Here is a 24,119-nt window from a genome sequence, read left to right on the forward strand (position 1 = left end):
ATGACCCGAGCCAATTCAAACGCTCAACTGACTGAGCCACCCAGGCACCCCTCAATATTTTTAATCACAGTAGAGGCAGCCATTGATTGCGAAAACAGATTTCCAACATGAAAATGATTTTTCCTCCAGCTGGAGAAATACAAGAATGTCCTTGACCTCATGACCTTTCAGAATTGGTGCTGGTGGGCTTTAGCACTCTGCTTCCCAGCTGGCTTTGCCCGCCAGCTTGTTCTCTCTGGTCCCTTGTCCCTGCCCACTGTAATTTTGAGCAATCTTGGTCTCCAGCCTCCATATTGTTTCATTTACTCTGGCCATCTAGCAAACTGCCCCAAAACTTAGTGGCTTAAAAAAAATGAACATATATTTTGTTGTGGATTTGCAAAAGGTGCAGGACTCAGTTTACCCCCTTCAGTATCAGCTGAGGTGGCTTGAAGACTAGGTAGGGGCTGGGATCTTCTGAAGTCTCACTCAGTCATGTGTCTGGTGGTTGATGCTGGATTTTGGCTGAAACCTGAGTGGGACTCTGGCCTGGAACCCTCCATGTTGCCTCTCCATGTGGTCTAGGCTTCCCAAAAATATGGTGGCTGGGTTCTATGGGCAAGGGGAGAGAGAGACAGAGAGGTGGAAGGAGGGAAAGAGTGGAAGGTGATGGAGGGAGGGAGAGAGAGAGGAACAGAGAGATGGAGGGAGAGAGGGAGGCAGGGAATTGTCCTATGACCTTGCCCTAGAAAGCCCACAGCTTGACTTTCCCTGGGTTCTATTCATTGAGGAGCTCCCAGCCTCCCTCCCAGGCTCAGTGTAAATAGACCTCCCCTCCTGTTGGGAGAGGCAAGGTCCAGAAGGATCACGTGGGACCGAGGTCTTGCTCTGGGTAGCATTGGGGGATGCAATCTGCCACGCGGGTGCTGGTGGTCCACACCATTCCCTCAACCTCCTCCAACCCTTCATCTTGCCTCTCCAGGCTCTGGCTGTGCCCTTTCCTGCTGGCTGAGGCTCAGGCTTCCCAGATGGATGGCGCCATAGGTTGTCTTTTTCACATTCTCGTGTCCCAACAAACAAAGTGATCAAGGGTGACAACGTCAACTTGACAGCCACTGGTGGAGAATGCCAAAGCCAAGAAAAATGTCTGTGAAGTCTGAGCCTTCCAGATTTTCTTCTCTTGTCAGCAAAAATAGTTAGATTTAGGGACTTGTAGTTAGCAGTGAGATTTAAGATGTTTGGTCACACAAATCAAAAACCACAAGTCTTCTTGGGTTAACCGGGACAAATTTATGATGGAGAAATTATGCTTAAAAAAAAGAGAGGGAGACTACAAGGTGAGCTGGGATTCTTCTGCCTGCAGGGCAGTTCTTCCTTCTGGAATTTTGAATTTCTCATCAAGGTGAAAGGTGCTGTTGGTGACCTTGTTTATGACTGAGAAGCAATAAATTTGCAAAGGGAAGTTCTTCCCAGGAAGTTAGCCTGTCCCTGACTTTTGTTGCAGAATTGCTTTGATTTATCCACAAGCCAAACTTTGCCGACAGAAGGGATGATTAAACCGGCCAGCGGGTGAAATATGATGCGGGGTGATCCTGGGGGGGGCAGAGCCTCACCGAGTATCTCTACCGGTGCCTGGCGAACCTGGGCCAAATGTTCCCAGGAAATTGACAGAACAAATGGAAAAACAAAGAAGAGCTATGGAGACAGATAAAAGGAAATTCGCATCCCGAAACCAGTGAAAGCCAGAGTTTGAAGGAAGCGGATGACAATGAGGGCTTCACCGACGTTTTTTTTATGGGATTTGCAAAACATGGTTTAAAGCAGGTAATATGTGTGTATAAAAACATGGTCAGGCACCAGCCATGGAAGATCAGAGCAGAAGTCATTCATTCAGTGAGCACACTTTGTTGGGCATTCTTTTTTTTTTAATGTTTATTTTTTTGAGACAGAGACAGAGTGTGAGTGGGGGAGGGGCAGAGAGAGAGGGAGACAGAATCTGAAGCAGCATCAGGCTCTGAGCTTTCTGCACAGAGCCCAATGCAGGGCTCGAACCCACAAACTGTGAGATCATGACCTGAGCCGAAGTCGGCCGCCCAACTGACTGAGCCACCCAGGCGCCCCTGGCATTCTTTACATTACTAGGCACCATACAAGGCATTCCAGACAATGGAATTACTGTTTGTATTTCTGTTTGCACTAGTGAAATAGATGGTTTAAAACAATTTTTAAAAATATTTTATTTGTTTTTGAGAGAGACAGAGTGTGGGCTAGAATGGGGCAGAAAGAGAGGGAGACAGAGAATCCAAAGCAGCCTTCAGGCTTCCATCTGTCAGTACAGAGCCCGACGCGGGCCTTGAACTCACGAAGTGTGAGATCATGACCTGAGCCAAAGTCGATCGCATAATCGACTGAGCCACCCAGGGGCCCCAAAAGGACTTTTTCTTTTAAAGAGACATTTCCAGATTTGCAGAAAAATTGGCCCAAGTGTACGGAATTCCCATGAACTCCCTGCCCTCCCGCATGTTATCTTTTTGAAGACATTTGAACTAGTATCTTTCTGAGGACGTTTAAGCGACGCATGGAGGACAGATGGTGCTACTGAGAGGAAGAGAGCACAGGCAGGCAGTGTGGGGGGCGCTGCACATGAACGGTCAGTGATGACCGCGTTGTGACCAGCACTTGTCCGATTGTAGGACCCTAAGAAATCCCAATTTCAGGGAGGTAAAGATGTGAAAAAAGTGTGCCTGTTGGAATCGCTAGGATTTATTACCTTTGCTTATGATCGTATGGTTTTAAATCTGTGTCTCTGTGAGCTTGCACAGCTCTTAACCATTTACCATGTTATGAATAGATGACAGCTTAGAAAGGAAAGGGATTTGTTCAAGGTCAGGCACATTCAAGGACATTGACCTGCGGCCCAGAGCCAGTAGGGCCATCCCTCTAATTTATTTTGCTTTTCATGGAGATAGGATGCCTCCCAGTATGCTATTTACACCAGTTTTAAATTTGCACACAAATGTAGTGTAGGAAGATACATACTCTTCCTCTCCATGTTGGTTCCTGCATGGTTGGCAATGACTTGGGAGTAAGCGTTCGTGCACCTAAGAAAGTTCAGTGGGATAGAAAGGGTCTTTCTATATTCAGTTTAGCATTTTCAAATGGTAATTGACTTTTCAGACAACTGAGGACAGCTGTTTCTCTCTTCTGCTTTCTTCTACTTGCTAATTTGTCCTCAAATGTTATCCCCAGTAGGAAGGAATCTCTGAGTTTTTTTTAAAGGTCTTTAAAACACTTTCATTTAAAAACCTAATTTGCAAGGACTATTGATTTAATTAGCCTGAGGTCATTTGTGGGATTACTAACGCCTCTGTGCTCCCTCCTGGAAGCAGACAAGAGGGAATTATGGCGGAAGGAGGGCTTTATTAGTTTAGCTCCTGTGAACAGTTCAGCTAAGGTCTCCCGGTGATATCTACCCAGCTTTTCTGGCCGTACTCAACTACTGTGGACCTCGATTTGCCTGACTTCCACAGAATGCAGAGAAGTTATTGACGAGCACTGAGATATATGAAGTTCAGAAGAGACGCTATCATAGGATCGTGTTTAACCAGCAAGATGATTATTTTTGGCTTCCCTAGCTAAAGTGTAGAACGCACAGTGATACCATTTTCATGGTGGCATGTACCTTGGTGGGGTTCTCCATGATCCTGACAGGTCCTCGTTCTCCATGATCACATATATGTAGCATGATTGGTTTTGCTGATCTGGCTCATTCATTATTAAGCACTAACCAAAAATCAAGGCTGAAATCTTTTTCTTACTGACTTAACTCCCTGTGGCCCTGATGGTGTGGCGTCTTTCAACTTCATTCATTTATGATTTAAACCCTGCTTTGGATTCTGTGACACCACTCTTAGCTGGATCTTACCCTAGGCTATTTTTATCAGGGTTCTTTTCCTTTCTTTTCCCTAGTGAGGGTCCCCATAGTCCTTCCTTATTCTTACTAATCCTTTCTCTGCATGATTGTGTCCTTTTTCATGATTCCATCTAATATTTTTATGTTGATCACACACACACCTGCATACACACACACGGGGGTGGGGAGAGATAGGAAATCTACATACTCCCAGTCAATTTCCTGATCTCTAAACCTGTATATATAACCTCTCTTGAATGTTGCAGAAACTCAGCCTGTTCTGAAACTGAGCTCATCATCCCCCGCTACAAAATGTAGGCTTGATTATAGTACAATTAGGAGTATTCACAGTTACAAACATACTGAGGAAGTATTGTTTAATGGGTCTGTATCAGTACAGAGAGCCGTCCCCAAGATGGCTGGTTGACCAAATACCTTGGGTGATACGAAGTTTCTTGGGGGGCAGTGAATATGGTAGGTGCCAGAAATCAAGACCCCAAGTGACCTCAGTTGGCTTTAGTGATTGCCAGTACTAACAGAGTTTAATGGGGACGAATGTAAAGTTTTGTTTCTGTGTCCAAAAAATCCAACTGTACAAGTAGAGAATGGGGGGATATGACTGAACCAATAGCAGATGTGAAAAACACGTAGTTTTTGTGTTTTGTTGGCTATGATTTCAACATGGGTTGGTAGAGTGATGTGTCTGCTTTTGGAGCTAATCTGTTCTGGTGTTGCATCCCATCTATCACTTAAAAGGAAAATTGACACAGTGGGTTATTATCAGGAAGAAGGGATTTGACAACATGTCTCATGAGGCCTGGGTAAAAGAACAGAAGCTACTGAGCTTCTCGGAGAGACTTTCTTGAACCTAAAAGAAGGCAGAAGTAATACCCTGTTATTCATGTGTCTGGGAATATGGGTGGGAAACATCTGGGGCCCAGGAGGGTGGGGCCATGAGAAGGTATCACGGCTCAGCCCATCGCTGTTTCTCAAGGAGCCTTTTCATTGGTTACGTGGCTGGTTGATCCCTGCCAACTACCTCCCACCATCACCTCTGAGCACCATACTGATTAAAATATAATTGGCTTTAACAACCGATTAAATATAATAGGTCCCCAAAGGGAGGAAGCACCAAGGTGGGTGTTTCAGCAGAGGAAGGAAGGCAAGAGGTGGAATCAAAACACAGGTAAGGGCTGAAAATCACTTTCTTTGTTAGGGCACAGATCCACGATTTATCTGGCATCATCTCTGATTGTACTTCTTTCCCACCTTCCAGAACCTTCTAGAGTAGATGGTTGTAAATCAAATAACTAACGGCTGTAAAAATAGCACTAGCATTTGATTTTTATAACAAGCCCATATGTAGACAGGCTATAGTTGAGGAAACCCAGGAGAGAGGTTAAAAAATATGTCCAAGGCTACTACGTGGTGACAGAATATGAATCATTTAGCCCTCAACTCCAGGAGGGTAGCCTATTTTGGTTTGTCAAGATGGCAGTGGAATGGGATGAGGTTGGAGCATATTGGAGAAAATAACCATCAGCTGGGTTCTCTGCATCATTAAGCTCCTTTCCTATGAGTTACTGCTCTTAAACTAAGAAGACCGACTTCCTGAGCAGGCAAGTATTTTCCGGATGGCCGTAGCAGGACTATGCAGCCTAGATGCCTCTTCTCGGCTTCCAGGTGGCTTGGGGACTTGGACAGCAGTTGGTGCCGCTGCTCTTTGCGCTCACAGTGCAGTTGACATTGGAGCCCTTCATGCTGACCTTGCTGCAGCTGGAACAGCTTAAGGGGACTAGCGTTCTCTGAAGCTTCCAATTGGTAAGTGTATGAATTTCCCAGGGCTGTCATAGCAAAGAACCACTAATGGGGTTGGCTTGGAACAACAGATGTTTATTTTCTCACAGTTCTGGAGGCCGGAAGTCTGAGATGAAGGCGTTAGCAGGGCCATGCTCTCTCTAAGGACTTCCTGTTCTCGCCCAGCTTCTGGTGTGCCATCCGTTGTTGGCGTTCACTCCAGTCTCTGACTCTGTCATCACACAGCCGTCTCCCCTGTGTGTGTGTCTCTGTCTCCAAATCTCTCCTTCTTTATGAGATCACCAATCACTGGATTAAAGACCCACCCTAATCTAGTGTGACTTCCCTTGATCATATTTGCAAAGCCGCTTGGCCACACAAGGTAACCTATTCACAGGTTCTGGGGATTAGGACGTGGAGACCCGTGCGGGGACACTGTTCCGCTTCCTGCACCATCTAACATCAGAGTAGATGGCGTCCGTCATGGTGCTTTTCCCATAATGGACACTGGACGTATATATATTTGAATCGAATTAGAACGAATGTAGATCTGTTGCTCTCAAGTTCCCCTCAGGAGGAGGAAAGCTTGGTAGGAACACACTGACCTTCCTGCCTCGGAAACAGCTGGGTGCTGGGCCCCTGGGTCTACCCCATGGGCTGTGAGGTGAGAGCTAAGATTCTCAGTGGAATAAGGGTAGAGTGCTTTGGGGAGAAAACCCAAGTATGGGTATAAAACAGAGGGACAGCAGCTAAGGCAGTAATACAGAATGCGAGAAACCAGAGACAGGTGGAGTCTGGAGAGATTAGTAACCACAGTGGTGGTACTAAGAATGGATTATATAAACAGTCATTCCGTGCAAGCACCATGTTAACTGCTGCAGTTGTATTTAGCTCTTACAAGAGCCTTGTGAGGTTGGCACTGTTAATATCCCCCTTATACAGAGGAGGAAACTGAGGCGGATGGCAAAGAGATAACTTGCAAAGTTCGGGAGCTAGCAGGTGGGAGAGTCGGGATTTGAACAGAGGTCAGTTCAACTCCAGAGTCCATGAGATCAACCTACATTCATAAGCCTGGGTCACACTTCTGATGTCCCGAGTCTGTGCGCGTGGTACCTGCCACTTTTCCCTGGGGTGGCCTCAGCACAGCAAGCCTTAGGGGACTGGATCCACCATGCTGGTTTTATTTGAACTAAATTCTACACGGCTGAGCTGATTACAGTCAGATCGTTGAGGATACTTTGGTGGGCATCCTAACCATCGATGCTTTTATTATTATTTTTGTTGTTATTTTCCACTGGCAAAACATCTCTAATAGTGTTTTTTTCTTCCAGTTTCATTGAGATATAATTGACATACATATAATTAAGGTATACGGCATAATGGCTTGGTGTACGTCTATTGCAAAAATGATTATCTGTGTTAGTACTGATCCCATAGAATTCCAGAAAACTCTCTTTCTGTAATGTGATTTGCATCTCTGATCAGTCAACAGCTTCTAAGGGTGCTGGGTGGCTCACTCGGTTAAGTGTCCGACTTTGGCTCAGGTCATGATCTCGCAGTCTGTGGGTTTGAGCCCTACGTTGGGCTCTGTGCTTACAGCTCAAAGCCTGGAGCCTGCTTCAGATTCTGTGTCTCCCTCTCTTTCTGCCCCTCCCCTGCTCACTCTCTGCCTCTGTCTCTCAAAATAAAATAAAGACATAAAAAATATTTTAAAAAAAATCAACGGCTTTTAAATTAAGTCCCGGCTTGGTTCTTAACGGATAACAATCCGTTCTTTTATAATTATTATTATTTTTCTTGTTGTCGTGTTGTGCTGGCACAACTTCTAGTGTTATCTGCAGCTCTGATAAATCGATGGCTTCTAAATTAAGTCCAATCCAGGCTGGCTGTTATGAATTCTTCTGGAACTGCCCATTGCATTTTGGCAAGAGCCCCCAACTGGGGTGAGCCCTGTATTAGCATTTTAATTGCTGGCTGATTGCTTTCCTGTTGCAAGACTCAGCCCACAAAGGTATAGCAAGCAAGTTTCAATTAGTTCTTATCCTGTGATTTACTGGCCCTATAAAGAACATCTCCCTGTAGCACTTGGAAAGTAATATCCTTAATGTACTAAAAGCCATACAGAACATTAAAGAAAAAAAATTGCCTTTACCAAAGGTATGGGCATCCGGGTTCTCAAGAAAAAGTCCTGTCTGATGAGTAATAAATTTTCTTGGGTGGGTCTTCACTGGGACAAAACAAAACAGGCTAACCCACCAAGGCTCCTTGAAATCCTGGGCTAGGTAGTATCTCCTTTAGGCCAACGTGAAGATACCACTGCTAAGTTCTCCACCTTGACCTGCCTGGTTTTGTAGGGGAGTGATTTCATCAAAATGGCATTTGTTAAGCTCAGCAAATTTATACACCAGGTTATTAGTTGCTTGTGTTGTTAGATCTAAGAACTGGGAGGCTGGCACCTTCTGGAAACATTTGGATCGCTTATCACTTGTTAAAACAGATCCTGGGGCCCCATCTTCTGCACAGATCTGAGTCAGGAGGCTGGAGTAGCAACCCAAGACTGAACTTCAGCCAGGTTTCTTCCTTACGATGGGCCCCTGACTTTCCTTTTCTTGGAGTATTTACTCGAAAAAACTTGTAATTATAGATTCTTTCTCTGCCCCTTGAGATGAAATCTTCTTTCAGCCTCTGCCAGTTGTTTTTAATGTTTATTTATTTCTCAGAGAGAGAGAGAGAGAGCAAGCGCACAAGCCAGAGAGGATGAGAGAGAGGGAGAGAGGGAGATACAGAATCTGAAGCAGGTTCCATGCTCTGAGCTGTCAGCACAGAGCCTGATGCAGGGCTCAAACTCACAAACCGTGAGATCATGAGCCCAGCTGAAGTCGGATGCTTAACTGACTGAGCCCCCCAGGTGCCCCCAGCCTCTGCCAGTTCTACAACCCAGGCATATCTTTCTCGAGGACTTGGGAGCCTTCGCTTTGCAGTGTCAGCATCAGGAAACATAGTGGCCTCCATAAGTGTCCATCAGCAAACACACGGGACCCAATTACACTGACCAGCCTCGCCTAACATCCTCTAGCACTTTTTGCTTCTGGGGAATGAAGTCCGCCTCCTCTGTTGCATTCACCTTGACCCGTCCTCTAATAGTCTGGACCAAAGCCTTCCTTGCTTATCTAGCATCTAGTGCCATTTTTCTTTGACAGTTTAGTCTGAGTGTCTGCGATGGTGATGATGTTGGTCTATAGGCAGAACTGTACGCAGCAGGAGGGCAGAGGCAACCCAAATGGGGGATCATACTGCATACGTGTCCTGGATCGAAGGTCTCAGTGCACACGTCCTGCCTTCTGTTTTTAGGTCTGGGTACAACCACGTCAGCCACTGCGGTCGAAGAGAGGATGCGTAGCCTGTGCTGTGATCTCACCAATGGCACATCTCAGAGGCAATACTGACCACCCTGTAGATCACTCAGCACAGCTACGGCGCCTCATTGGCAAGCTGCCCTTTGCACATCTAACGCTTTGGGTCCTGGGTTCCTTACTCTTGTTGGGAGACTATAACTGCAGGCGCAACCAGCTCCTTTCTTTATTTTTAAGACTGTGAAGAAACCAATGATCAGGGACTCCTTTCTGCAGACTTCTTAAATCTCAACCCTTTCTGCCACAACCAGACTGTGTCCTGGTCTGGATGCTAATGGCGTGGTTTCAGTGTAAACTTGCATTGCTGCCCTCAACATATTTATTGAAGCGCTAAAGACCCTCTCTTCAGGGCTAGTCTGTGGCGTGATGTTCATGCTAAGCGGGAATGGAGAGGGAGGGGAAGATTCTGAATATTCTGGGTTAAACAATGTTGAGATAAATGAATAAGAAATGGTGCCAGAGAAGATGTACATAATCAGTTCGGTTGTTGTTTCAGTTCCTATGTGTGTTTGAAACCACTGAGAGGCTAAGGGACATGATCAAAAATGGTGACAGTGATATTGGATGAGCCAATCTTCTAAACAGAATTTTCTTCTAGTTAATAGCACATTTATAAGGCACTATTGGTGCTTGTGGATGTTAGGTGACAGATTCGGCGCCGCATCCACTCTCTTGCTTTTGTCACTGATGGTTTAATGGAAGCTATGCTATTTTGTAAGGTCTTTCCTTCCAAGATCCCCAAGAACCCATTAACTCTTGCCACGGCCATGGGACAAGGGGGATAAGGAGTGGGGGTTGGAGCTGATTTGTGAGGAAAGAAATTATCCTGTTTGAAACTCATTATATCTGTCTGTCGATCGATTGATGTATCTATCTGTTCATCTATCTATCATTTATCTGGTGGAAGAGGGAAGAGACGGGAAGGGAAAGAAAATTGTGCGCTCAGCAGAATTTGTGGCAGATTCGTGCATCTGTGGTTGTGGTCAATGGGCCTCCATGATCTGGACAATTTTAATCTGTACCTAAGTTATTGCTCAATCGTTTCTCCATGATGGATCTCTGGGTTGGTGGTTGAAGATAACTATAAGTGGTTGAATGAGAATGCGTCAGAAGAACAAATACTCTTACTCTTGCTGGAGAAATGTAGGAGATGATTTTTGTTACATTGAGTCAGGCAAAGGTTTCTTTTTTCTTTTTAAAGTTTATTTGTTTTTGAGAGGGGGTGGGTAGGGGGAGAGGCATAGTGAGCCCAGAGCCCCACGTGGGGCCTGAACTCATAAACCACGAGATCATGAACTGAGTTGAAATCAAGAATTTGACACTTAGCCGACTGAGCCACAGGTGCCCCAGAGATTTCTTAATGAGGACAAAGAAGACCATAAACCGTGAAAGACATTTAATAAACATTTAATAAAATCCACTACAAAAAAGGCACAATTAAAAAAAATGAAAAGGTAAGTGAGAGTCTGGGATAAAATATTTGTAAAATATGCATTCAGTAGGGCTTTTGTGCAGAATATATAAAAAAACCTCATACAATGCAATAATTTAAAACTCAATATCATAAACCAGGCAAAAGATTTTTTCCGACTCTATACCAAAGAAGATGCGGGAATGACCAACATATGAAAAGAGGTTCTGCGTTATTGGTAATTGGGGTACATGATTTAAAAACACAGTGACACGTACCAGACAGTACCTAGAATGGCAAAAATAAGACTGACTGTAATAGGTGTGGGCGAGGATACGGAGCGACTGGGACTCTCACACACCGCAGTGTGAATGGGTCATGGTGGAAAAAACTCTCTAGCAGTTTCTTCTCAAGTTAGAAACCCACTTAGCATATGACCCAGCCATCCTGTGTGAAAACACATGTCCACACAAAGACTTGTATGTGAGTGTTCATAGTAGCTTTATTGCTAATGGCTTGCACTGGAATAGCCCAAATGTTTATCAACAGTAGAACCCACAACCCAAATTTAATAGAGCCACACTACTGAATGCGCCCCAGCAATAAAAGGAATGTTCTACTGACCCACACAACAGCATGGGTGCATCTCAAATGCATCATAAGTGAACGGAGGGAGGTGGAAGTATTCCCTATCTGGAGGGACATGCTGGCCGTATGACTCTATATTGCCCAAGCTAATAAAACTGAATACTCAGAATGGGCGAATTAGACTGTACATAAATAGCATCTATATACACATAGGAAAAAAGGGGAGTCTTTGCCACCTCAACACCAACAAAGGCTGTCAGAGGAATCTCAGTGGTTAGAGCACAAGCTTGGAAACCAGACTCTGAGGTCAAGTCCCAACCCTGTAGCTCCATGTATGTGTGACTCTGGGCAAGTCAGATTCCTAATCTGCAAAACGAAGATCATAGTATATACCTTCTAGGGTTCCCCTGAGGATTAACTGGATTTATACACGTAAAGCCCTCAGGGTACTCCTTGGTTTCTCTGTGCTATATGAGGTGTTACCTCTGTTGTTACATCTTGTGGGCTGCCAGCCAGTTTCTCGAGTCTAGAGGTGAAGGGCAGCCTCTGTGGGAGAGGAGACACAGTTGAATGGTCATATCTTAAAAGGATGTACTGTCCAAGCTAAAAGCAGATGCCCAGCCTAGAGATGAGGGAGAAGCTGCCTGAAGTTTATGGAGAGAGATGAAGCTTCCATAACATGCCAATTAGCCTCTCTTTTCTAGAGAATCTTTACCAGATACGTGGGATACAGATAACCAGTGATGCTGGGGTTTATGAAACCTTGGCCATACTCAATCTCAAGCAGTTTCCCCCTCCTCTTCATCACTGCCTCACGAGACCCTTGAGAAAAAATTTATTGTTCAGAAAAATTTGGAACTCGTTAAGAGTGAATGCATTTTTTTTTTGATCTTAAGCAGAATGGTTTAATTGTTTTCACTATGAAAAGCACTAATAAAATTAAACTCTTGTTATTGCTGTATTTGTTTCTTGCTGCGGCTGTAGTTAGATTTTTTTTTTTTTTTTACAAATAGTTTATTGTCAAATTAGTTTCCACAAGAGTGAATGCATTTAAAAAGGTTTCTTTACTGCTGAATTTTACCATCCTTATTTTGTTGATATACATGGTAAATCCACAGAAGGAGGGTGAGCTAGGCATACTTTCCAAACTTATCTGAATCTGGAATCTCCTTTTCATAGAAAATCTTCTACGGAACAGAGTGTGAGAAAAAGAGGTGCTTTAGGACATGTAGATTTCCTTCATTGATGTATCTGCATTAGGTAGTGTCAGCAGGGATTCAGGGAAGCTGGAAATGCCCTGGGTCCATCAAGATGAAACGATTCACCACAGGATTCCGGGAGAACAGACTGCCCTAGAGAAAAGAATCCACTTGGCAAGTGTCCTGGTGAAAGGGTTTCTCACCCACTGATGGCGGCACTGGACGGAGCACATCTGCGGAGTACTCAGGGCAGGCGCATCTGCGTGAGCATACACTGTCGGCAGGAGCCCTCTGTTCTTTCGGTCATCTGCTTTCCTCGTTAATACTGTCTCGTTTTACATTTTGTAATAATTCCGCCTTGCCACGCAACTTACCTCTCTGGGTACCGAAGTTTCCAGCCACCAAATATCTCGTTCGTTATTGAAAGCTGTGCTGGAAATATCTTCCAGCAAACTTGCTCTTTTTGAATTAAGTTACTTCTAAGTGTCCTGACGATTCGAAGGTTACGGGGAAACAAATGTCTATGGACTCTGCCCCCAGTGTCCCCTTCCGCCAGCCCCTGCCTCTCTAAACAAGTGACTCCACCTCTACATCCCCCCCACCCGGTGGTCTCACCCCTGACTCTAAGGACCTCTTAAGGTTTTTCATTTCTCCAAACAAAGTTTGGAAATAAAATGTTAACAAAAATGTTAGCATTTCCTCCACCGTATCAGTTAGGATCAGCTAGAAGGCAGAGGCAAATTCAGCCTCTGAAGTAGAAAGAGACTTGCTGTGGAGAATTTAGGATTAAACTGCTGTTATGAGGCTGAGGAAATGAAGTGCAGGGGGTCATTTTCAGGAAATCTCCAAGTGCAGAGATTGCTGGAAGTCTCGCTTCCTCCAGCATTCAGGTGGGGGGAGTTTTGGGAGGTTGCCCAGAGATGCCTGCGGGTGCAGGCGATGATCAGCGTCAGTGAGGGGTGAGGCCAGGCCCCACTGCTGTTTAATTGGCAGCGTGCAGGCAGAAAGAACAGTGGCCTCCTTCCATTCTGCCTGCGGATGCTGCACGAGTGCCCCTCCTCGAGGGGATCTGAGTGGAGAGGGAGTTTGGGAAATGTAGTTTCCTGCCCCGGAGATGGCTTAGCGAGGGAGGGGGGTGCTAAGGACCAATAAGCAATGTGTAACATACCCACTTGTTTGTAGTGATTTTAGGAGGTCAGGACAGAGCTGGGTTATCCAGGCCGGTAGAGCGAGGCCCCCGCACAGGGACCAGCCTGGTCTGATAGGAGCAAAGGGGGCCTATCTCATGAGAGGGGGCTGGGGGTTCCAGTGGTGACCAGGTTAGGGGGACCCCGGAGCCAGCAGGAGGTGATTAGACCAGTCACAGGGAGGATGTAGCTGGCGGGGCGGGGGCGCTGCAGGATTGGCACACCGGGCAAGGACCGGCTGTCTCGTGGAGGCCTGCGCCACCCCGCCCTCTCTGTTCCTTCTCCAGGATCTGGATCCTAGGTTTGGAATGCTCCCCTGTCACCGTCACGGTGGGGGTGATAGCTTGAGGGAAACAGTGTCATCTGGGTGGGTGGGAGCGGTGAGGGCGGTAAGCCCTATGCTTTAATATTTGTGGACCTGCCACCAATTTAACAGGGTCCTGAGCAAGGTCGCCAGAGAATAACATCTTCCTCCGATGAACCGCTGATACACGACGTCTGTTGTTGCGGTTGGCAGAATAAATCTGTTTTTACAGGCTGTTTGCTTTTGAAAATGAAAGCGCTTGGAAGTGACATTTGGTTCAATTTTTCTGTCACCCTTTGGACAGTGACATGTGAATGTTCTTGGGGATCGGAGCTTTCCTCATTGGGCCCCCATTCGAACCCCATGAATCTTCAGTCAGTTAACCAGCCCATCCCAACAAGTTCAGAAAGGCGGTGCTGCCTTTTGGGAAACCTGGGAAGAATGAAGGGTTAGAAGGTTTTCTATTTCCCACTGATGAGGCTGGTCCTGAGGCCGTACTCCATCATGTATAGTAATAGTATCCACTTGAAGGGTCATTCTTCCTGGCTGTTCAGCATCTGAAATTCCTTCCTAGGTTTGGGAAATTCTCTTAGGACTTCTCTTAGGAGTCTCATAAAAAGCAGGGACTGCCTCCTCTTGTAGAAGAAAAATACCAGTTATTGCTTTCCAGTCTCCCTGCAGGCTGGAGTGAGTTTCCATCAGTGAGACACGGCAGCTCTCATGCAGAGAAGGGTGTGCGTGCGTGCGTGTGTGCATGTACATTTGTTTGTGTCTGTCTGTCATCCACGGGCAAGTCTCCGTGACCGGTGCTGTCAGAATTCAACAAGATTGTTCTGAATGTACCTTTCTGTCCAAGAGGACATTGATGAAGGTGTATAAACAATTCGAGACAAAGATGGTCCCTGATCCATGTTCCTTCTGCGTGGCTCCCTCCTTACTTGGCAGTTTAATGCCCAGAATCTTCTCTATAGTGGCTGTTCCTACGTTGGGGATATAAATTTATATATTGCTAGGAGAATTTCTGGTAAATTTAAGACTATGTGTATTTGAATTTGAGTGAAATCTACTTATGGCTGACATTTTGAGATGTGCCCTGAGAACATTTCAATCTCCAAGTGATTTTAGCACACAATTCTCCCCATAAAATGCACTGGTGACAACAAATATAGACCCACAGCCAACCCACCAATGGTGAGGTGAGGTGCCGGGCAGCTGGGCAGGCTAAGCCGTGTGCCTCCTTCTCTTTCCGGAGCTGCTTTGTGCAAAAGAGCCAAGTTGCTGCGTCAGCAAAAATACGCGTGGCTCTTTTGTGGATTTCTAGGGCCGTTTCTTCAATACTGGAGACCAGAACATCCTCTCGGTGACGCCAGCGACCTATGGTATGTATGGACATCTCACGCGGGTAATTTGTTGCAGAAACGCTTGTGCCCCTCAACCTTTGTTGAAGCTGAAAACTCCCAGAGGCGCGTACCTCCCACTCTGTGTCCTCATAGCACCCCTGCCCTCCCCTCCGGGAAAAGCCAACAACGCTTTGTCAGGGTCACTGCAGTCCCCTCGGCACCTCGGGACAACTGCTAGCCTCTGTCTGATTCATGGCGACGGCACTGAAATTGCACAGCTGGGTGCAGGGAGACAGCCAGCGGAAATAGACACAATTGAAGAGGGAGAGACAAAGTCTTTCCTCGGGGTAGCTGCCCCTTCCTTCCTGCGTTTACTGTCTCCAAGTGGCCACTTGGAGGTTGCTCACCACACGTAACTCTTTGTGTCTCTAAAACATAGCTGCTCGCTTGTACCTCTTCACCACGGGGCTTCTAAGGGAGTGTCTGCGCCAAGGGAGCAGATTTACTCCTCGTGAAGATGAAGGTGGAGTGGAACACACAGCAGGCTGTCACCGGGCAGTTCGCCCCGGTCTCTGGGCCCCCGAGCATCGCCTCCATACCACCCACGGGTCCTTGGGAAGAGACGTACAGGGAATACGAATTTATCGAAGGGCTTTTAAAGGCTCAAATGAGGGGCGCCTGGGTGGCTTAGTCGGTTAAGCGTCCGACTTTCACTTAGGTCATGATCTCGCGGTTCGTGGGTTCGAGCCCCACCTCGGGCTCTGTGCTGACTGCCAGCTCAGAGCCTGGAGCCTGTTTCAGTCTGACTCCCTCTCTCTCTGACCCTTCCCTGCTCACGCTGTCTCTCTCTCTCTCTCCTAGAAAAAATTTAAAAAAAAAATTAAAAAAAAAATTAAAGGCTCAAATGGGATCACTTATTGGAAAGATATTTGGTATCTTAGCCCTAAGTCAAAGGGCGGAAACTGAATTCCAGACACTTGCAGCAGGTTACCTGGGGGATAGCGCCTCCTACCTCTCCACCACTCGTTACCTCTGCAGCCGGCCAGGGGAGAGTTCTGACGTCAGAAGGCCAGGCTGGGGCAAAGGCACAGAAGAGTAATCTAGTGGTACCTACCCCCTGACCAGCTGCCGCGGATTCATGCCTGCAAGCTGGCCTGGGCTGGGAGGGGACTGTTTATAATCAGGGTTGACTGCAATGGTCCCTCAGCGTCCTGTGGGTTTGGCGTCCATTATCTTACCACAAGATGAGAAGCCTGGAGGACTGGGGGGGGTGCTTATCCCAGTGCAAATGCCAGAGGGGACTGGGGCTCTGAGGCCTCAGACTGGACCCTACCTCGCAGAGATGGTTGGACCACTTAGCACAGAGCTTCTGGGAGAGGCCAGCTGCCCTGCTGGGTAGAGAGGCTCAGGCCACCGGACGTAAAGGTCCCCTGTTCTACTAGAGTCGGAACTCTGTTGTTACCTGTCACTATTCTGTATAGGATGGGGCCCAGCCTAGAGTGTCAAGGTTTTCAGGGACACCATCAACCTAGAACAGTGGGGCTCCACCCACGTCCCAGGTGGACTTTGTTGCGTGATTGGTGCCAGGCACCGTGCGGGCCAGACCCCGGTGTTACCGAGTGAAGCCATGCTTCCTGCCCCGACACTGTCTGCAGACTGGAGCACAGACTGGCTCCCGGGCCTGGCTGCCTACTAGGGACACTGCAAGAACTTACAAAAATGGATGCCGGGGTCCCACTCCACACCAGTGACATCAGAGTCTCTGCGGGTGGGGACACCTGGGGTTAGCTGTGGTTAAGACAGTTTGGAGATGACTGCATGCATTTACACATGGATACGAGGGTAGTTTCCGTATGTGCCCAGCAGGGCTAGGCTGTGAGGGATAGAAGGGGGGTAGTTAAGTGTCCGCGTGGGCGAGGGAGAGAGGAAGGTTTAGAGCCAGGGCAGCGTGCAGCGAGAACTGGAGGTGAAGGTCGGGGGGCCTGGTGGGGGAGGAGCTGTTTTGGAGGCGTGGCAGAAGCGTGGAGGAGGTGGGTGCCCCGCCCCGGCCAAGTTTACCGTCTCACGGTTTGGCCCGGGGCCGGCGTGGTGGGGACAAGACCCCATGAGGGGCCATACAGTGTCGAAGCCGTGAGGTGTTTCTCCTGCTCTGGCACCTGGCTCCGAGTCCATAAGGGGACAGGAGCCACTGGAAAGCTCTGTGTTTCCAGAATAGCATGGGGTCCAGGGATGGCTTTTTATAGGAGAAGGAAATGCCAGCAGGGAACCAGGCATGTCTTCTGGACCAAAATTACCCTCCTCACTTGCCTCTTGATGTATGAGATTCCTCTAACAGGGCACACATCCATTTCTTTCTTTCTTTTTTTAGTTTTTTAAACTCCGTTTGTTTTTGAGAGAGACAGAGACCGCGTGAGCAGGGGAGGGGCAGAGAGAGGGAGAGAGAGAGGGAGAGAGAGAGAGAGATCCCAAGCATCTCCATTGAGCTCCATCATAGGAGCTCAAACTCACGAAACTGTGAGATCATGACCTGAGCTGAAACCAAGAGCTGGACGCTTGACCGACTGAGCCACCCAAGTGCCCTCATTCCTTTCTTAATGAAAAAATAAGGGACAACCTGCAAATGTCCTCAAGGGCGGGGAGAATTAGCACTTCAGTTCACGTGCAGAAGGGAACGGCCAGCGTCAGGTCCATTCTTGACCGTGGGCTGCGGTGAGACTGTGCAGCATGGGACGGGCCATCCTTCCCAGAGACATGTCTAGAACCGGTAATGGCTCTGTGGGAACCCAGCGGCTTCCCCACTGTTCTGCGGCTCGCAGGAGCCAGGAAGCACGGGTAGATCTGCCCACGACACACACAGGCCTGCTGTACCACACTTCTCAGCCCGTATCGATTCAGGATTACAAACTGGATCAATTCTGCAAGTGCTTTGCGGCTATCGAGTGAGAGAGAGATGCTAATGACGAGTGGGCCCCCGGCGGGGCCTTCTTTATGTCTGGGTGAGAGCTAACGGTAGCTCAAAGTCTGGCCTGAAGCGATGTAGCGCCGATATTTTTAAAGTGAAAAGAAATGTTGGCCCTTCACATTGTACAAGGACGAGGTTCTAGAAGAACCGGGACTCAGAAAGCAATAGCACGTGATGAGTCGCAATTAGCAACTTAAGGAAAAGCTCTATAAATGACAAGGAAAAGTGGGAATTAAGAGCAACACAATGAGCCGATTACCTTTGGGAAGGGAGACTGCTCTGTGAGCCCTGAGCTGTCTTTTGAGCAGGACCTTGGGGGTGGTTGGAGCCTGGGTGTTGGCTCCTCCGACGGAACCTAAGCAGGCCCGAGTGCGGTGTGCAGCGTCGAGGGGCGGGCTGGAGGCCAGAGCGCTAATGTGGGGCTGGCCCTGTAGGCGACCACCCCCTGAGCTCTTCTTTTGTGTGTTTTTGCAGTAACGGTGGAGATTTGGGGCGCCTGGGTGGCTCAGTCCATTGGGCGTCCAACTCTTGATTTCGGCTCAGGTCATGATCTCACGGTTCGTGAGTTCGAGCCCCCTGATGGGCTCTGTGCTGATAGTGTGGAGCCTGCTTAGGATTTCGTCTCTCTCTGCCGCTCATCTGTTCGTGCTCTCTCTCTGTCTCTCTCACAAAAAGATAAACCAAAAAAAAAAAAAAATTAAAACCAAACAAAACAGACAGCGGAGAGGTTTATTATCCCAGTGAGGCCACCAGGATGGGGCGAGGCAGCTCTGCATCCCCAGTGCACCCGGGGTTTAGACGGGGACACGGAGCCTTCAGGACACCCTCAGGTGTCCTCCCAGAGCCGCAGCGGGTCGCACTGTGTGGTGGTCGCGGAGAGGACATCTGTGCAGTGGCTTGTCCCGTGGATTCCCCGCACGCGCTCGTCAGCCTCGTAGGACCCTGCCCTGCCACGTGTTCTAACGCGCCTCCTGAGGTCTGGCATGGTCACCTTCGTTTGTAGCATGAGTGGCTCAAATGACTATGGCGTAGACGGAGGTCCTGGTGACGACCCAGGCGAGGTGGTGCAGGTGGCTGGGCCCCGCGCACAGCAAGCTCGCAGGGCTGGCTCCCCGCTCCGCTCAGTTCGATCACTCGTCGATGAAACTAGCGCTCCACTCTCCCCCGACTCCTGTGCCCGGAAGGCTGCCTCCTGCATGGCGCCCCCTGCTTCTTCATCCTCTGGCTTCCCGCCACACCCCGCTCATGAGAGGCCCGGAGGGACCCGGGAGGTGGGGGAGGGGTCAGGCCCTTTCCGGCCCTGGACCTTCCTCGCTGGTTTGCACTTGGGCAGTGTTTGCATTTTTCCACCTGCGGATAAGCCCTTTCCTGCAGGTAAAGCCCCTGCCAGCTTCGGTAGCCGAGCCCGCTCTTCCCCCTTTCCTCTGAGGATGCCGGCCCCTTCCCTAATGTGGGTGCTTCTGGGCTAATTTGTCTTCCTTTGTTGGCTTCTCTCACCCTTGCGGCCAACTTTGGGAATACACCTTCATTAAATTTCTTCTTCTTCTGTTTTTAAAAATATAATTTATTGTCAAATTGGCTTACACACAGTGTGTAAAATGTGCTGTTGATTTTTAGGGTAGATTCCTGTGGTTCATCGCTTATGTACAACACCCAGTGCTCCTCCCAACAAGTACCTTCCTCAGTGTCCGTCACCCATTTTCCCCTCTCCCCGACAAAGTAATATTGAAGAAGAAAACCAAAGCAGGAGGCATCACCATCCCAGACTTTAGCCTCTACTACAAGGCTGTCATCATCAAGACAGTATGGTATTGGCACAAAAACAGACACATACACCAATGGAATAGAATAGAAAACCCAGAATTGGATCCACAAATGAATGGCCAACTCATCTTTGACAAAGCAAGGAAGAGTATCCAATGGCAAAAAGACAGTCACTAGTAAATGGTGCTGGGAGAACTGGACAGCAACATGCAGAAGAATGAAACTAGATCATTTTCTCACACCATACAGAAAAATAAACTCAAAATGGGTGGTGAAGGACCTGAATGTGAGACCAGAAACCATCAAAACCCTAGAGAAAATAGGCAACAACCTCTTTGACCTCAGCCGCAGCAATTTCTTGCTCGACACATCTCTAAAGGCAAAGGAATTAAAAGCAAAAATGAACTATAGGGACCTCATCAAGATAAATTTCTTCACTTACTGTCTTTGGATGTGATGTTCCCCATTAGTATCCTGACTGGCATGATCCCTGGTACCCAAGGTGCCCCCAGTGAGTAGAACCTTAAAACGGGACCCACAGAAGGTGTGCTCACATCTGGGATGAAGGGAGACTGTCTCCTCACCATGAGAAAATGGCTTAGAACAGAAATAGGACACCGGCTAAAGTCATGAGAAGGACATACTAGATACCATCCAAGGCATCGCATCTCAGGGCTTCATACTGTTTTCAATACCAAGCAGGAGTGTAGGAAATGTGAAAAAAATCAAGGGATATAGATGGATATTGTTTCATTTATTCTCAGTGAGCCAGGTTTTAGCAGTTTCATGGGACATCTCGTCTCAAGGAAGGACCACAGGACATTGAGTTAGAAAAAAAAAGAATTCTAGTTCCATTTCTTCTAATAACTTACTCCGTGACCTTTGTAAATTACTCTTTTCTAGCATTTTGAATATTAGGTGATTCCAGATGAATGCAAGTTACTTCAGTCCTTGAATTTTTCTTTTTAACTACTGTAGCTCTTTCTCCATATTTCCTTAGACATATTTCAAAAGCTTTGCAGGACTTATCAGAAATAATGCTGTTACAGAATGAGAAGCCACTGGAGATGCTGCTGGCTTTCCTTGCTGGAGATGGCTGTACTGGACACTTGTGGTGATGTTTCTAGATCTGGGGGCCCAGCAAGACTCTATGCTCTCTGAACAAAAGCAATTAGGTCCAGTCTTGACCACTTTACTCATTGACACTAAGAGACAGTCCTCATCAGCTCAAAGAGAGAAGTGCCCCAGAGAAGGAATCACATCATGGTTGATGGCATGACATTTTGGGGTCCTCTGGGGCTGGGGTAGTCTACAGAAGACCAATAGTGATTCTACAGGAAGAGCAAATTTATTTTGGAAGGTCCAGACTTATGCTAACATATAGAACAGTCCCTCACATGAATTATCCAAGATCATGCTTTCCCCTCTTTATAATTTTGTAGGAAAGAATCAGTGTGTGTTTTAAGAGTAAAAAGTGACTGAGTAGAAGGGAGGACCTCAGCTGGGCCTTCATGTAGAGTGTACCAGATGCCATCTGGGGATGTTGTCCAGCTCCCGGTGGTTACCGTCCTTTGGGTGCTGCCCCAGGACAGGTGAGGGGCCTGTGCTTTCTGATCCTTCCCGTTGTCTCCACCCACTTGCTGTTGCTGATGGATTTGGGGGAAAGCATCATTCCCAAATCAGGCCAACCATATTCATGTTCCTGGAAACTTAAATCTGCAGTGGTGAGCTTGAAGGGTGCTCAGCTGAGGCACATTGGCATAGTGCAGTAGCCTGGGGACAGGCTATGTGGTGGCACCTTCTGAGGTCCCGGAGCAACTGTGGCCCAGCCTTCCCTTAGTCTGTCAGCTTAGCCCTTCCTTCAAATCTGGAAGACTCCCAGTTTCTCCCTTTCTCTCTCTCTCTCTTTCTCTCTATCTGTCATCTAATCTTTCTATCAATCACCTATCATCTAATCTAGCCAATCCATCCACCCATATGTCTTATATTCTCTAACATCTAATCTATCAATTGTCTATATATTTATCTATCATCAAATCTATCTAATCCATCTACGCATCCATCTTATGTATCTGTCTTCTATCTATCTATCTATCATCTACCTATTATATCTATCATTTATCTACCATGTATCTGTTTATTATCTATCTACCTAATCTACCTCTCCATCCATCTTTTTAAAAATTTTATGTATTTATTTTGAGAGAGACAGAGACAGCATGAATGGGGGAAGGGCAGAAAGAGAGGGAGAGAGTCCCAAGCAGGCTCCACACTGCCAGCACAGAGCCTGATACAGGGCTTGAACTCGCAAAGCTGTGAGATCATGACCTGAACTGAAACCAGGAGTCAGACACTTAACGACAGAGGCACCAGGTGCCCCTGCCCACCCATCTCCTCTCTCCTCCCTCTCTTCTCTCATCCTACCTATCCATCCATCATCTAACCGCTCAACCACCCATCTTATCTATCTATGTGTCTATCCATCCATCCATCCATCCATCCATCCATCCATCCATCTAGTCCATCCATCTTATCTGTCTACCAACCTGTCTCTTATCCATCCATCCATCTCTTATCTATCTGTCTATCTCTCTACCCACCCACCTACCTGTCTATCAATACAAACCAAACATATATGTTTACGTTATTTTGTGAGAGTCCCTCTCTCTTACTTGGATGGTGGAGAAGAAGTCAGCAGGCTTCTGGCTGGCCTGTGAACCCTCTGGAATGAGGTCATTCTTCTTGCTGACCCTTCAACAACCTTAGGTCATGTGTGGCACCTCTTTGCCTTCGACTCATCAGAATTCCTTCACATGATGCCATTTCCTCTTGCTCAACCTTACTAAACTTCGTGGTCCAGTTCAGTCTCCTAATGCCATGCCCCCGACCCCCCCTTATGAGCACTTTCTTGGGCTGTACATGGAGCCTTGTCCCCATCCTGCAACACAGACTCTGTGTGTGCCATCCTGTCTACTGCCAGGCCTGCTCAGTTCCTACACATCTTCCAAATTTCAGCTCCCAGAGCGCCATACACCTGTTCTATTAAACTTAGCACAGTTGTAATCTTTACTTATTATGATTATTGAGTAATGGTTGTCCCCCCACTGCTCTGACACCCCCCCCCATACCCACGACTGTGAATTCCATCAGAACACACGGCTGTGCCTACTCTTGTTCCCATGTACTTCCACTATTCATCACGGGACCTGGCACTTGGTAGGCACATAACTAATCTGCTGGTGAACAAAAGTTCAAATGAACATATGTTTGATGAATACATGAATGCAGAGGGGACATGGCAAATTTGGCTTAAATATTCAAATCCTTCATAACAGGTCCAAACGAATGCTGTGAGGTACCAGTGTTTACATCCAGGACTCAGAGACCTGAGCGCACCTCCTGCCTGTCTAGACCTGTGATAAAATGATCCTATTTGATATTCCTCCTCCATCCCCAACCACCAAGCTGCAGCTATTGTTATCTCTCTTAGTATTGATCCTTGCTCTTTTGTTATGTGATTTGTTAGCTTTAAATTATATTTTCTGCATTCAGTTATTACAGTTGACGTGATCAGTATGCCCCCCCCCCATCCCCTTCTTTATTTCTAACTTTTTCCATGGGTTGCATTGTTTCCACATCGTTGGGCATATAGCCCTATGAGGTGTTCTGTCTAATTGCTCATGTTTGCTTTAGACTTCATTCGACTGGTAAATGCTCCACTGGCTTTCATTTTCCTAATCATTTTAAGGTTGGCTGAAATCCATGCTCTCAGGGTTTTCTCAAAGAACACTCAGGAGGGCGCCTGGGTGGCTCAGTCGGTTAAGCGTCCAACTTCGGCTCAGGTCATGATCTCATGGCTCGTGAGTTTGAGCCCTGTGTTGGGCTCTGTGCTGACAGCTCAGAGCCTGCTTCAGATTCTGTTTCTCCCTCCCTCTCTCTCCCTCCCCTGCTCATTCATTCTCTCTCTCTCTCCCTCTCAAAAAGAAACATTTAAACAATTGAAAAGAAAGGAAGACTCAGGAGAAATATTATTTGTTTTTTGTTTGTTTTTTTTTCTTAAATAGTTTATTGTTGAGTTGGTTTCCATATAACACCCTGTGCTCATCCCCACAAGTGCCCTCCCCCATGCACATCTCCCCCCTTCCCCTCTCCCCCACTCCCATCAGCCCTCAGTTTATTCTCAGCATTCAAGTGTCTCTCATGGTTTGCCTCCCTCCCTTTCCCCAACTANCAATTTTGATTGGGATTGCATTGACTGTGTA

The sequence above is a fragment of the Crocuta crocuta genome, unplaced genomic scaffold, assembly GCF_008692635.1.
Source record: "Crocuta crocuta isolate KB4526 unplaced genomic scaffold, BGI_CrCroc_1.0 scaffold408, whole genome shotgun sequence".
Taxonomy (NCBI): Eukaryota; Metazoa; Chordata; class Mammalia; order Carnivora; family Hyaenidae; genus Crocuta; species Crocuta crocuta.